At 42.9% G+C, this 14,842-nt stretch overlaps 1 protein-coding gene across 3 annotated transcripts in view; it reads right to left on the minus strand.

The window, feature by feature from the left end:
- MLLT6 (MLLT6, PHD finger containing) overlaps positions 1-14,842 on the minus strand; it is a 119,470-nt gene that overhangs the window by 62,509 nt on the left and 42,119 nt on the right. The window lies entirely within an intron of this gene.

The following is a 14,842-nucleotide window of genomic DNA, read 5'->3' on the forward strand; positions in this document are numbered from 1 at the left end:
TTATTGTTTTATTACATTTGTATACCGTCCCATAGCTGAACCTCTCTGGGCAGGTTATATAGGATAAAAACACTTAAAAACAATATACAAAAAATTAAAATCACAAAAACATACAATTTAAAACCACAAAAACGTACAAAAACAAACCCAGGCTAATTACATATTGCTAAATGCCTGGGAGAAGAGAAAAGTCTTGACTTGGCACCGAAAAGATAACAATGTTGGCGCCAGGCGGGCCTCTTCAAGGAGATGGTTCCACAATTGGGGGGCCACCACAGAAAAGGCCCTCTCTCTTGTTGCTGTCCTCCAAGCTTCCCTCGGAGTAGGCACTCGGAGGAGGACCTTGGGTGTTGAGCACAGTGTACGCGTAGGTCCATGTTGGGAGAGGCGTTGTCAGGTATTGTGGTCAGGTATTATTAAATTATTTGGAAGGATATGTTGACATAGCTGATATTCAGATGATCACAACTATATTAACAGCAACTGCTAAAATGTCCTTTACTATGTACTGGAAAAAGAAAGTGGCACCACCTCTTGGTTCTACAGGATTTGGGATATACTCAACATAATTCAATTTATTAGGCAATCAAATTCAGATTATAGCCAAAGAAACCAAAAGCAAGCAATCAAACAGCACAATGCAAGCTACTGACAATTAAAATCTATCACAAATTAAAATTCAATGTGTAATATACAGATACCCAAAGATTACAAAACTATAATTGCAGAGACCATGTTTCTTAAGCAGAACATTTATCCTCTTGGGCTATTCTGAGTTGGGCTGCTTTTACCGCAAATTTAACTGTATTAAACATCAGATTTGGATTTACTTGACAGCAAATATATAAATTTTACCATATCATTAAGATTAGCTACAGGACATAGGATATATAGAATTTGGGATATAGTTAAAATGCTTAAACTTCCATATTATATTCTGGGTTCATGAAAACCAAATGCATGAAAATCAATTTATAAGGAAATGGTAAAGTTTTGTTAATTTCTGGACTTATAAATTTGAAGGTGACATACGTTGTTCCTCATTGACCTGGTTCGCCTGACACAACAGGCCACCGTGGCTTAATTTACCCACAGAGCTGCTGCGTTGTGCCTGGTGCCTGGCTTGCTGCGGCTTGTCATATTGTACAAATTCATGAGGCAGAGGTTGTTTGAATGTTGGGACAACCCTCAAATAACCCATGTACGACAAGCCACGGCAAGCCGGGTGGCTGTGGGTGCTGTGCAAAAATGGCACCCACAGGTGCCTGGCATGACATGACAGCCCTACAGGTGGGCTGTTAGGTTGTGTGAACAAAGTCATTATTTACGTTAGTATGAATAACCAATCTCCTTTGTAATTATTCTTCTATGGTTATAAAATAAAATTTAAAAATAAAATTCATGTTTAAAATATTACGTGCTCATCAGAGGTCTTGCTTCACGTGCTTCTGCCTTCCAGCGTGAGGCAGGTGGTGGCCAAGGACAGGGTCTTATTATTTATTGCATTTATATCCTGTCTTTTCCCTTCAAGGAACCCAAGTTGGCGTATATAATCCTCCTCCTCTCCATTTTAGCCTCACAGCAACACTGTGAGGTAGGTTGGGCTGAGAGTATATGACTGGCCCAAAGTCACCGAGTGGGTTTCTATGGTTGAGTGGGGACTAGAAGCTGGACTTTCGCCACTACACCACATTTATCTAGGGTGGCCGTCTGGCAACTGAAAACTCCCTTCCCGGCATATCTATACAATGCCAAATTTACTATTTTTTATGGTGAGAAATTTAATTTTCTACTGGGACTTTAGTGGATGATTTTATTTGTTCCTTTATTGCTTTTTTTATTGGTTAGTTAACATGCTAAGCCATGGTTAGGCCGCTAACCCTTCTGCAGTAAATGATTAGTCAGCATGTTTAAACCATGGTTATGTAGCTACCATAGTTATGAATGGTTCACACATTATGGAATGGTCCATAAGGTTTTGCTCAAAATGCTTAACCACCATGACTGCATCTGAACAGGGTCATTGTGGTTTTATTCTACTTACTGTTTATAACTATTTTTTGTACTTACTAATTTTGATTGTTTTAACTGTTATTATATTCCTTGATGCCTTTAATGTCCTACCAAAAATTAGAGTGTACAAGTTTTAATAATAATAATAATAATAAAAATAATAATATTTATTTCTTACCCGCCTCTCCCTTTGGATTAGATAAAATAATGCACACATGCTTATTTTGCATAATTTATACAAGTCACCATACTGTGCTTTTCTTTGCACAAATATTTGTTCTCTTTAAATGTAACATATTGGGTTGCAATCCTATATACATTCTCATAGGAGTGAAGCTAGGAGGAGGGCTTTCTCCGCTGTGGCACCCCGGCTGTGGAACGAGCTCCCCAGAGAGGTCCGCCTGGCGCCTACACTGTACTCCTTTCATCGCCAATTGAAGACCTTTTTATTTTCTCAGTATTTTAACACATAAATTTAAACTTTGCTGTTTTAATTCTGTATTTTAATCCTATATCAATTTCTGCTGTGTGGTTTTATCTTGGTTGTGCTTTTTATATTGTATTTTGTATTTGGGTTTTTGGATTATTGGATGTTTTATTATGTTCTTAATGGTTTTAATTTTTGTGAACCGCCTGGACAGCTTTGGCTATTGGGCAGTATAAAAATGTAATAAATAAATAAATAAATAAATAAGTTCACTGAACTCAGCAGGACTTACTTCTGAACAGACATCCATAGGATTGCATTGTTAATTCCTTTTCAATAAGCAGGTACAAGAACAGTACTTTCATATGAACAAAAAATATCCAATGAACTTCTCAGAACAAGTACTTCTAAATGAAAGAATATGGAGGATTTTTAAAAACATTAATCAAAGAATATTTTTAAAAGGAAAAAACCCTTACTTCTTTGAATTCTAATTTTATAAATAACAGATTAACAATTCTTGTTTTCAGTATTTCCAACCAACATACCAACAACATCCTAAGCATTTAAACTCAGATCTAAGAAACACCAAGTTCAATGGAGCTTAATCCCAAATAAGTAGATATAGGCTTGCAAACTTAATTAATTTTGCAATGCTCATATAAATAAACAGCTTTCTGTTTATTTGGCTTACTTGCAATCTGTTGATTTATTTTCACAGTTTATAAAAGATGCCCACATTAACATAAAATATAATTGGTTTTACTGTCCCTTAATTTTAACAGAGATTTTTGTTTTGTTTTTCTAAAAGCACACAGAGTACACAAAACTCTGGTGTTCCAATTCTTGTCAAGAGATGCAGTTTGGAATATTGTATAGGAGAAACGTAACATCTGGGTCCTCTTTCTAGAGCTTGAACCCTCTTAGAGTGGGAAATGCAATGGTGGCGGGTATCATTAAGAACATGAGAATGATAGCATGTGAACATGAAACTTGCAAGCTGGAGTGACATCACAGTGGGGATGTGGGACTTTTTTTTTTAAGTATCACTTGGGAAGTTGTGCATAAATCTCTATTGCCTGTTGCTTATCCCAAACTTCTCTTCCTGCCTCTTCACCATACAAACTCCTTGCCAATTTTAAATTCTCTCCAAACTGTGCATGCAAAATGGGCATTTTTAAAAAAACAAAAATGCAAAACGAGAAACCCTGAGTCATTGGTGGTGATGCAAAACAGCCCCCGAACACGTATCTTGGGATGCCAGTGGAAGTATCTTGGAAACAAATTGATAACACACTCAACCACACTGGTATGTCCATCCACCCCTTCCCTCGAACTTTTATTACACACACACACGTACACCAGAAACTGAAAATACAACTCCACCTTCAGAAAACCTGTTTACAGGTCTTACCTGCCTTTGCTAAACTCTGGATTTTCTTACAGAGTTAGGGACAGCCTGTCATTGGGCAAGGAGGAAATGGAAGTCTGGTTGGAGGAGCCAGAGGGCCCTGACATTATTAGTTCCTCAAAATAAAAGGCCACCCCTACCTTCCCGACTCTCCTCCTTTGCAGCGGAAAGCTCCCTGGGTATGCCTGGAGGTGCAAATCGCACTGGGGTTGCCAAGTTCATCTCACTGCCCAAAGTTCACCAACAGGAAGAAAGCCTTTCCCTCCCGCACACACACACACACGCCCAGCGGTGCGAGTTCCGAGCAGCTCGGGGGTGGCATTTCAGCAGGCACAAGGAAAAGCCCGACAGTGAATGAGAAGAAGAAAGAGAAAGGGGGGGGGGGAATAGAAAAGCAGGGGAAGAGGAGGAGGAGAAGGAGGAAAGGAATGGGGAGAGGGGGAACTCTCGCCTTGCAAGCCAGGGAAGGCGGTGCCCATGTTGCACACACTAACTTGTAGATCTCCAACGTCAGGGCGAGTGAAATAGGATCCCTTCAGATGCCAGAGAGGGCCTTGCCCACAAGATCCTCCCTAGCTTACCCACCTTCCCCACCCCCCAGCCTTTCCCTGCAATTGCCTGGGCACTGCAGGAAAAGCAGAGCACCGGGCTGGCGCGGGGGGAGGCAAGACGTCTGTAGGCTTTGCCTCAACGGCAGCTGCCTCGCGTCTTCGAGGGAGCGTGAGACAAGGGCAAAGTTTTATCTGGGCGCGAGCCCACCAAGCCTCAGCCTTGGGACGTGGTTATAAAAAAAAAGGGGGGGGAGAACCTCTGAGCATGTGCAAAACGCAGGGCATCGTTTAGCCAGCATTCAGTGTTAGAACGCCGTCCTGGAATATGAATAGGGATCGTGCTTCTGGGCATGTGCAAAATATCTCTTCCTTCATTCTTCCTCCTCTCTCTCCCTCTCTCACACACTCCTGTGCTTGTGAACTGGTTGTAAGAGTTCCAAAAAAATTTCACCACATATTTAATTAATCTCCCCCCCTCCTCCACCCCAGATATACAAATTGGCTAGATACAATAATGCTTCTGAGCATGAGGAAAGTACTTCCTGTAACAAAATGAAAACCCTCAAGTACATCCCATGCTTCTGAGAATAGAGTGGGAGGACGGGTTTCCAGGGCAGGAAAGCAGACCAGTTCCACTCTGAAATACTACAAAAGAAGAGTGCCTCTGAGCATGTGCAGAAAAAGTACCACCGGGTGAATACAACCTAGCTTCCACCAGTTCAAGGTGAGTGGTGGCCACAAATTTGGGCAGCTTTAAAAGGGGATTGGATAAATTCCTGGAGGAGTTTATCAATGGTTACTAGTCCTGGTGGCTATGTGCTACCTCCAGTATCAGAGGCAGTAAGCCTATGTACACCAGTTGCTGGGGAACATGAGTTGGAGAACACAGTTGCACCCGTGTCCTGCTTGTGGGTCCTTGGTTGACAGCTGGCTGGCCACTTTATAAAGAGAATGCTGAACTAGATGGACCTTGCTGCTTGATTTTATCCTGGCTGTGTTTTTATATTGTATTTTATATTATGCTTTTATACTGTTTGTTTTATATTTTGAATAGTTTCTATGGTTTTCATTTTTGTGAACCACCCAAAGAGCTTCGGCTATTGGGCGGTATAAAGATGCAATCAATCAATCAATCAATCAATATGCTCTTACGGCTTTACTCATGTCTAACATCCAACTAACTTAGGTCTTTTCCACATGGGTCTTATATTGTGCGATCAAAATTGGTTGCTCACGACATTAATCTCCCATGGTTTATGATCTTTATCCTCCCACGGTTTATGCTAGATTAGGTGGACCCTTGGTCTGATCCAGCATGGCTCTCCTTAGTGATTTAATTTTCCAAAATAGGCTCTGGGCAGAAGGGATGTACAATTCCAAAAGATAAATTGCTGACATCACAAAATATTCAAGTGTTGCTGAAGTATAGCTAAAATACGGAACTTTCCTTAGAGAGCTCCATCACACCAGCATTTTATTGCACTCTCCTGGTTTGCCATTTTGCATCGTGGTGCTCACATGACGTTGTGCCTGTCCTGCGGTCACCCCGCCTCTTCCCCTCCATTTTCTGTGTTTTCCTAGAGCGGGAAAAGTCCGGTTTATTTCCTCCATGCGGGATTAAAGCACCCTTTTGTCCTCATGTATTGCCGTCCTTACGCTATGTCCTTTGTTGGGGGCATGTGCTTTGAAATGAGGTCTTGCTGATGAAAGAGGAGGGCAGGGTGGTTCTCCTCCTCCAGCATGCCGTGTCAAATGAATGGGCTTGTGCTGACTCAGTTGAACGGACTTTTGCTGTTCCAACCCCACTCTCATTGCCCGCAGAAATGGCCCCCAGCTGATGAAATGTTAAATCAGTAAAATGCTAGACAACAAAGCCAGAGCTCGGGTGGGTGGCGGAAGGGAGGCGCCTGTTCATCACAATGTCCATCAATGACAAGAAGCAATGAACTGGACGTGGAAGGAGAAGGGGTGGGGTGGAGTGGGAGAGCAAACAAGTGAAAGGAGATTTCACTGGTACAGCGGCGATATCACAAACACACATGAAAGGGACCATTAGCTTGTCACGCTAATGAAACAGAGGTGGAAAACACAGAGGCAAACCAGGAAAAAAAAGTAGGTGTGATGGAGCCCAGAGTATCTGTCAGAGTGTGGGGTGTTTGCCCCAAAGAATCCTTGGACCTAGCACAGACATGCTCACTTGAGAAATGCTTCTTAAGCATTAATATTGTAATCTTTATCATATATTTGCCAGAAAAACATATGAGATCATAAACTTGCATTTAATAGACATACATTAAGAAGGTGCCTAGAAGCCATTTAAAGGAAAAAGGAAAAGGAGAATCCACCATTCCTAGATGCCCCTAAGCAGAAAATGTTCTTAGAGAGAAATGCAGAAGAGAAAACTCTGGTGAAGGGTCCAGATTTAGTCAGAGTAGATACATTAAAATTAGAGTTGTGCACAAGTGCCCCCTCAAAATTCTCCACCCTATTTATGGCTAGAAAAATGGGGGGGGGGACAGTTCTCCAACAATTTCTCACAGGTAGGCATCACCATCGGCAAGGGTTGTATAAGTTTTTTTTCTTTTCCTAAAGGTGGTTTTTTTTTTGCGGGGGAGGGAGTTTGCACTGCAAGTAGCAACAGCATCAACTGTGTTGGCAGCCTGGTCCCCATTTGGAATCTTCCAGAATGCCCAATATATCTGGCATCACTCCAGGGCAGTGAGGGGAGGGAATGCAGCCACCACAAAAAACAATGGTGAAGAAAACGTGGAGAAAATTCTGAAAAGTGTCCTTGTATTTCTAGGGGATAAGAAAATAAAAAAAAAACCACCCCATGAAAGGGGCTTTTATTTTTCTGTCTCATTCTCCGGGCATTTTATAATTTATTTTGAATGTGTGTTGATATCTTTTTACCTTACCTGATCACTGTAAGGTGGCTGGGGGTACTATCTATCTATCTATCTATCTATCTATCTATCTATCTATCTATCTATCTATCTATCTATCTATCTATCTATTACACATCTCACCATTGCTCTACAGTCTCCCAGCCTGCCTGCAGTTCCTGATCTGAAAAGGCCCTATGGGAGGAATAAATTTATGATACCTTCCCCTGGCTGGGTGGGAAGTGCAGGATGTCATGGCAGCTACAAGCTGACAGAGAGATGACTGTACAGTGAAAGACAGGACACTCACACACACTCCTCAGTCATCTCAAGTAAGTTACAAACAAGAATCCTGAACCAAAACCATGAGAATTTCTCCGAAATTTCTTCTCCTTTGAATTTCTTTTCGAAAGCAATTTCTTTTCTATCAAATTGAATGAGAACAGTCAAAATTCTCATAGGAGAAATTTTCAGCACAGCATTAATTAAATTCAAGTTAGTCACGACTCACTTAAGTTCCATTGATTACATGAATCAGTAAGTATGACTAAGCCTGGATCCAATCCACAATATTTCTTATTTAATCTTGTCAGAGATGGGTATCCCTCCACTTAAGAAAAAGGTAAACAACAACAACAACAACAATTGTTAACTTATTTCAGGTCTGAGAGACAGAGGCTTTTCTCAGCCCACCCAGTATTTCACAATTTAGGTGAGAATTTAGGTGAGAGAAACAGCTATGAGCATAAAAATCTTTGGCTCTTTGTGCTCATACTCTTAACCAGGATACTGTGGTGATATGGCTAGGAGGATGAGGATTGTGCCCAGTGGGCTGGATCCTGACTAAGTTAGACATGGCTAATACTTCACATTGATTTCAATGGGACCACAGTGTGACTAAGGGAGCAATTCTATGCATGTTTAGACAAAGGTAAGAAACTTGTGTCTGGCTGTATCATTTCATACTGTTCATATGATTAAATACTCCATACAAAAAAACTCCCATCCCTGCACAAAATTCCCTGGAGAACTAGCATATCAGGAAGAGGACTAGGGTAGAACTTTTTCCTTTGGCATGCTAGTTTTCTATATCAAGGGACATATAAATATAGATATTTTCAATCATGTGAGCCCCCACCTGCAGCTATGCAGAGCACACGCTGGTTTAGCTGAGGTTAACCAACCCTGTGAGAAGGAGGATGTGATATACAAATATCTTCCTGGGGTGTGTTCAGCATATAATGCGGAAAACCACAGTACTGAAACTTTTAAAATGTAAACTATTTTGGTTTAGTCTGATGTTGCAGAGAGAAAAGGTGGTGTGTGTTTTTGAAAGACTTTTTTAATTGGACCTCTTTCTGTTGCTCTTCTAAGTTATTGACAGAAGTCTTTGTTCTTTAAGCTTTTCCAGAATAAAAAGCTCACTGGAAGCTTCTGTATTTTCAAACCGACAGAAGTTGGTCCAACTAATTATAATTGTGCCAGCTATTGCCAAATGGTGCAAGGGCATTGCAGAGGCAGATTTAAATAAATTATTGGCTAATCCAGGTGAGATCTTGGTTTGCTCTCCAATTTGGAGTTTCCGGTTTACTTCTTTATTTATATTGCGGCATCTCTTTTGAGCATTGGGATACCAGAATGAAATTTGATATGCGCATTCAGGACCTAATTCTATGTTTGACATTTAAAAATGGTCCTGATCCACCCACTCATTCTGAAGGGAAAAGGGAAGATGCAAAAGGCATTCACTGTGAACAGTAAAAACAACAACCCTGCTCTACTTGCATAAAAAAAAAAGACTGTAAGAGAAAGTTAATAGAATTCAGCTGGATTATTCTGAAACAAATCCTGGCATGTAAGTCTATCACCCCATTGTTGAGTAAACTGTCCAGAAGTTCAGACAAATTTTATGTTAAGTTTCTGTTGGAAGATAAGTCCTCAAAAGTAACTTTGAGGTTAAAAGTAAGCTAAATTTCTTTCAGTGGCGGCCAGGATCAGAGCTCTCTGTGTATTAGACGAAAGTTGACAATAGCTCTAACTGTCTGATGTTTCATGTTTGATTCTTTTTTCGTGGATCTATGGATCGCAATAAAGATGTATGGTATGTTTTAGTAATAAAATGGATCTTCATGTGCAGAAAACCTGATTCTGGGAATGAAGCAAGAGACAAAACTAGCTTACCCCAACTTGGTGTCCTCCAGATGTGTTGCACTACAACTGCCATGCTGGATGGGGAGGATTGGAAGTGCTAGTGCAACACATTTGAAGAGTGCCAGGTTGCAGGAGGCTAGCCTACACCTTCATGCTCTGTGAGTTTCCTAGAGACACCCGCCCGCCCCAACAGTAATTACACTTGCCTGTCTCATTTGCTCCGTCTTGTTCAGCTGCGACTTTCAGAGTTCAGTGTTGCGATTTCGGTGTTGGTGAAGGGGCAGACATGACTTATGTGGGAGGCTGGAGGTGGCACTGGTGAAATCACAAGGAGCGGCATGGGCATGTCTCCACTCTTGCCAGGGACAGGCCACACTGCCAGGTTTGCACTTCATGACAAGCCATCCTGAGAATAAGCCACCCTCAACAACAAATCATGGGTTCTCAGGGTGGCTTGTGCATGGTTAACAAACCATGCTGAACTGTCTGCACCGGTTTTGTATGTCATGGTAAGCTACGCTGACACAAACAAGGCTCAGAAGCCAGTGTGGTTTATTGTGTCATGCGAACCCAGTGAGTCACTTGAATCTTTTCCTCAATACAGGCAAGACCAGCTAAGGGGTGGTGGTGGTGGTGGTGGTATGAGCAGGAAGAGAAAGCATTAAGAAGTGTTGGCATTTGTCTCCAATCACAATGGCTGCATTGGACTTCCCCCCACCCCGAAAGCCCCAAAATATAACCATGAAACAACATGGTGTTCAACCCACAGCTAAATAATAATTCAGAGGGCAGGGGTAGGCAACTGGGCACCCTCCAGATATTTTGAACTACAATTCTCATCACCCTGACAATTGACCATTCTGGCTGAGCTGATGGGAGATGTAGTCCAAAGCATCTGGAGGGCACCAGGTTGCCTACTTCTGGCTTAGACTGTGTGAGAGATGAAGTTTTTTCCTCTGACTATCTCTGGAATATCCCTAGTTTGTCTGGTGTGGATATCAGAAGCCATCGCTAAGTATCTGTATCCAGCCATTCTTAGGGAAAGCTGAAGACCAACCTGGTGGCTTGTGCAGAGGAATGTCTGTTTGGAACAGGGCTATCACCTCACAACCTGGACATGGGATATAGACCTTTCAATCTGCTGTTGAAGACAGAAGACAAGCCAACTGTGGCTCCTTCCTAATTTCCATCATCCACAATGACCTCCACCTCTTCCCCCACCTGTTGTGCATCACACAGGTAGCAGAGGGGAGCAGATGACAGGATAAAGGATGGAACAAGAGGGAGGAGCAGTGGTGGAGTGGAGCCAGGGTTCGCAGGGACACAGCACTGACACTTTTTGATTAGCAGGAACGCTGACATCATCTGCCACCCCAACCCTTTCGGAGTTCCCCGTTTCCTCTGAGCTTAATTGAAATTCTCACAGCAGTGGGGGTGGGGTGGGGGAAATGAATTTTCCCAGCAACCATCTATCATTCTCTGTTATAATGTGAAGTGTTTTGGGCTGTCTGTTCCTAGTGGAGATGAAAACTGCTAGGACTGGATCAACACATCTGCCTGCAACTTTCGACTCTGCTTTTGAGGGGGGCGTGGCTATGGGGGCTGTCATGATGAGTGCCTGCACTTCAAAATGTACCCCCACAGCATTGGGGAGGAGCCACTAATGTCTTTTATCTCCCACTTTAATAGGCAGTCTAAAGGTCTAAGGTCCGTGTCTGGCTGGCAATCCTAGTCAGTGAGCTGTCTCCATGGTGGTGAGGGGCAGAGGGACCCAGGGGCCACTGCTGCTGCACACCAGGAGATCACAAGAAACAAAGAATCTCGCATCTACTCTCCACCTAAGTCTGTGCAAATATAGACTCTTCCATAGCCTGCCCAGTGTCAGCTGCTATCCAAATCACCTGCCAATCATCCCGGTTTCCTTTCCCCCTGCCTTTTTGGCGCAGGTCAGATAAAAATACTTTGTTCCATTACCACCGTTTGCCTTTCGCTGATCTCCCTCCTGCCTCTCTTTCTCTTTCCTGTTTCTGACGCTGTCCTTGGCAGCCGCCACCTTTAGGAGAGCACCGAAGCCAACCTACCTTAGGCTGCATTAAAAGCCTGCTGTGTATATGAGGAAATTGGACAGACTGCCTGCCAGCAGCCAGGCAGGGATACAGGGCTAAAGACAAACCAGCAGTTCTAAGTTTTGCAAAACGAACGACTGTGTGGAGCTCTGGGTTCTGGGGACCGTAAAATCTACTTCTAAAATGAATTTCAAGTCTTAAATGGAATAAGACAGTCACCCAATTCCCTGTTGCAAGTGGAACTGAAGTTGTTTCTGCTATTGTTCCAAACAAGGGTTAATTTCCCAAAATGAATCTGGCCAACAAGCCATTTCTTCTTACTCTCCACTCCAATTCCAGACCGGAGGTGCGCGAGAAATGCTATTATTAGGGCACTCTGCACATGCTCTTCACTATTACTACTTCTCATGTTTCAGCTTTGGCACGAAAAACAGATTCCAAGGCTTGTTCTAGCAGTAAATATGATCTGACTACACCACATTTTTGTATTCAGGCGAGTTTTGGGCATCTAAGCTATTTTGCTGTCAAACTGCGGTTTTAATTTGGAGGCTGCTGTTATTTCTTATTGATTTGTTTTTTTATTTTTATTTGTGCTTTATCTGATAAGTTTTTGAGGTGTGTTTTTAACTGATGTGTTTTTAACTGATGACTTTTAATATTTTAATTACAACGTTGTCATTTCTCCCATATTTTATGGTTAGCTGCCTTGAGTACTATTTTAGTGGAAAGATAGGATACAAATCTAATACAGGAGTTGGTGTCACATGGGCTGCATGAAACCCCTGCCATCACCACCTCCAGTATGGGGCCTGCCAATGCCCTCACCATGTATATTTTAAAAAAAGAAACAGGGTGAGAAGAAGAAAAAAAAGTGTTTTGAAATTTGGTGGCAAACCACTATGGAGTTTTAGAATGGACAACTTTAGAACGGACAAAGTGCAATCTAAAGCATGTTTACTCAGAAGTAAGCCCCACTGAACTCAATGGAGCTTATTCCCTAATAGGCATGCTTATGTTGCACTGCTTATGTTTTCTAGTAGTTACATTATTTTCAGATCTGTATTTCAAAGAGGCAGTGTAAGAGGAGAATTCTGACACAGGACGCTTCCACACTAGCAATTTTCTTTGGTACTGGTAGAGAGGTTGGCAACATTACTGATGACAGGGTAATTCTACCACTCCATCTTCAGTGGCAACCTCCTCTCTTTTGAAACTACCATCCCACCCACCCACCCCACAAAAGCGATGAAATCGACAACATTCCCACCCTCTCAGTGCAGTCTGAAAAAGCCCCATGAAACTGCCAAAGCCTGCCCACTTCACCTGGCTTTTCCAGCAGATCTCAGTGGTAGAAAAAAGGCTAATCTGAACACACAGTAATAAACAAGCTTTGATGAAACTGACAAGGCTTCCTCCACTGGACCTTTCTAGCCAGGAGAAGCCCAGTTAAATGGTGAAATTTTGTTAGTTTCACTGGATTTGTCTAAACACTTGACTTCTCAATTTCACTGTGTGTGTGTGTGTGTGTGTGTGTGTGTGTGTGTGTGTGTGTGTGAGAGAGAGAGAGAGAGAGAGAGAGAGAGAGAGAGAGAGAGAGAGAGAGATGGGGCGGTGGTGGCAGGTGGGAGGCAGACAAACAGTGGTGAGGCTTCCCCACACTTCTGCAGGGAGTTAGAGAACTCCAATGAAACTGACAATCTTGACAGTTTCACTGGGCTTCTCCTAGCTAGAAAGGTGTCCTGGGAAGGGAACCATGTGCATTTCATTTATGCTTTTGTGCTATCAGGGCAATGTAGAGGCAGCTCCACATCAAAAGGGCCCAGTCTCACCATCATCATCATCATCATAAAAAAAAAAAAGCACAGACACCTAGAATTTACTTGCTGCTGCTTTATTTTTACACAGTGCAGGTTACATATGAACCTTGGGTGCCAAGTTGGATCACTGTTGTCCCAACCTGAAGGTGACTATAAGAGGATTCACTTAGTATAGTCCCCATCTCCCTCAAACTCTGATGTTCTTTTACCATGGTCTCACACCAAGGGTCTACACCTTGGACCACAGAGGAAAGAGTGCCATCTGATTCCTTCTAGGTGCTAGGCTATTTCAGCCTGTAGAGACCAGCTGGCCACCTCTACTTAACCTACAGGGTGGTTTCCATTTGGCCTCCCTTCCAGACCTCTTAGAGCCTCTAGTAGGCCCACCCTTCTGCTCATTGCTCCATTTCTTGCTCAGGCTTCCAGGTGTTGCAGAGCTACACCTGGGAGTTGGAATTCTCCATCCATAGCAGCCAAATACTGGTGGTTCCAGGGAGGCTGCCTCACAGTTTGTGAGTGTGTGTTTATTATACAGATATACAAACAATGATGCACATACATGGCTGTTTGAAGAAAAAACCCTCCTCCTTCTTGGAAACAGGAGCAGTAGCAGTAGCAGAAAAGGGGGGCAGTGCCACTGAAGGTGGAGAGAGCTGCCCTTCCGAAGGACTGGTCTCTTTGCAAAAGACTATATCACGTGCAATCACCAATGAACATTGTTAGTGCTAGAAAAGCAATAGTATAGCATATCAGCAGTACGGTATAGTTAAAACATCATGTTTGTTGTCACCCAGAAATACCTGTGCGCTCCAGCAAAAAGCTGATTGTGAAGGACAGTCCAAAATGGCTGAGGTCTGGTTCATCTAAGTCTTGTTTGGATAATTGTGTTTAACTGTTTCACTTGGCCCAGGCCTCTGGGCCAGAGGGAGTGAGTTTGGAGAGTATCTCTCAAGGTTGATCTCATGGCTGGGTAATTGGCTGTGTTCAGCACTCCCTCCTCCTACCACAGCACCTGTGGGTTTATCAGCCTAACCAAGGTCGGGTGAATTGGGATGTTGATTTGTTTCAGCGGTGGGAAGGAACGTCCTTGTGGAGGGGGCGCCAGAGGACCGAGTGGGGCATAGGATTGGTGGAGACAGGTCACGGGGCCTGTCGACTGGCATGGGGATAAAGAAGCAAGTAGCCAGGGGCTTTTTCATCTTCCTGAATGCTACAGTATACAAGGTGGAAGATCCATTACAAGCTGGGTTGCTGCTCGCGTTCAGATAGTTTTTTTATGTTTGAAGTGTCTGGATACTTTAGGGGAGACTAGCTGCTGCTGCGGCAGGTTTTGGAACGGGGTTAATGGTTTTATGGTGTGATTGCTTGCTGCTAACCTTCCCTCAACACTTCACCTCTTTCTCCCCCTTCCTCCTTCCTCCCCGTCTTTCCTTTCCCTTCAGCTTTTGCTGCCAGACCAGAGCCTTACAAGTTAGATTTTAGTTTGTGTAAATAAACCTGCTTTGGTCCTTAAAGTGTGTG

Source organism: Elgaria multicarinata, chromosome 11, assembly GCF_023053635.1.
Source record: "Elgaria multicarinata webbii isolate HBS135686 ecotype San Diego chromosome 11, rElgMul1.1.pri, whole genome shotgun sequence".
Taxonomy (NCBI): Eukaryota; Metazoa; Chordata; class Lepidosauria; order Squamata; family Anguidae; genus Elgaria; species Elgaria multicarinata.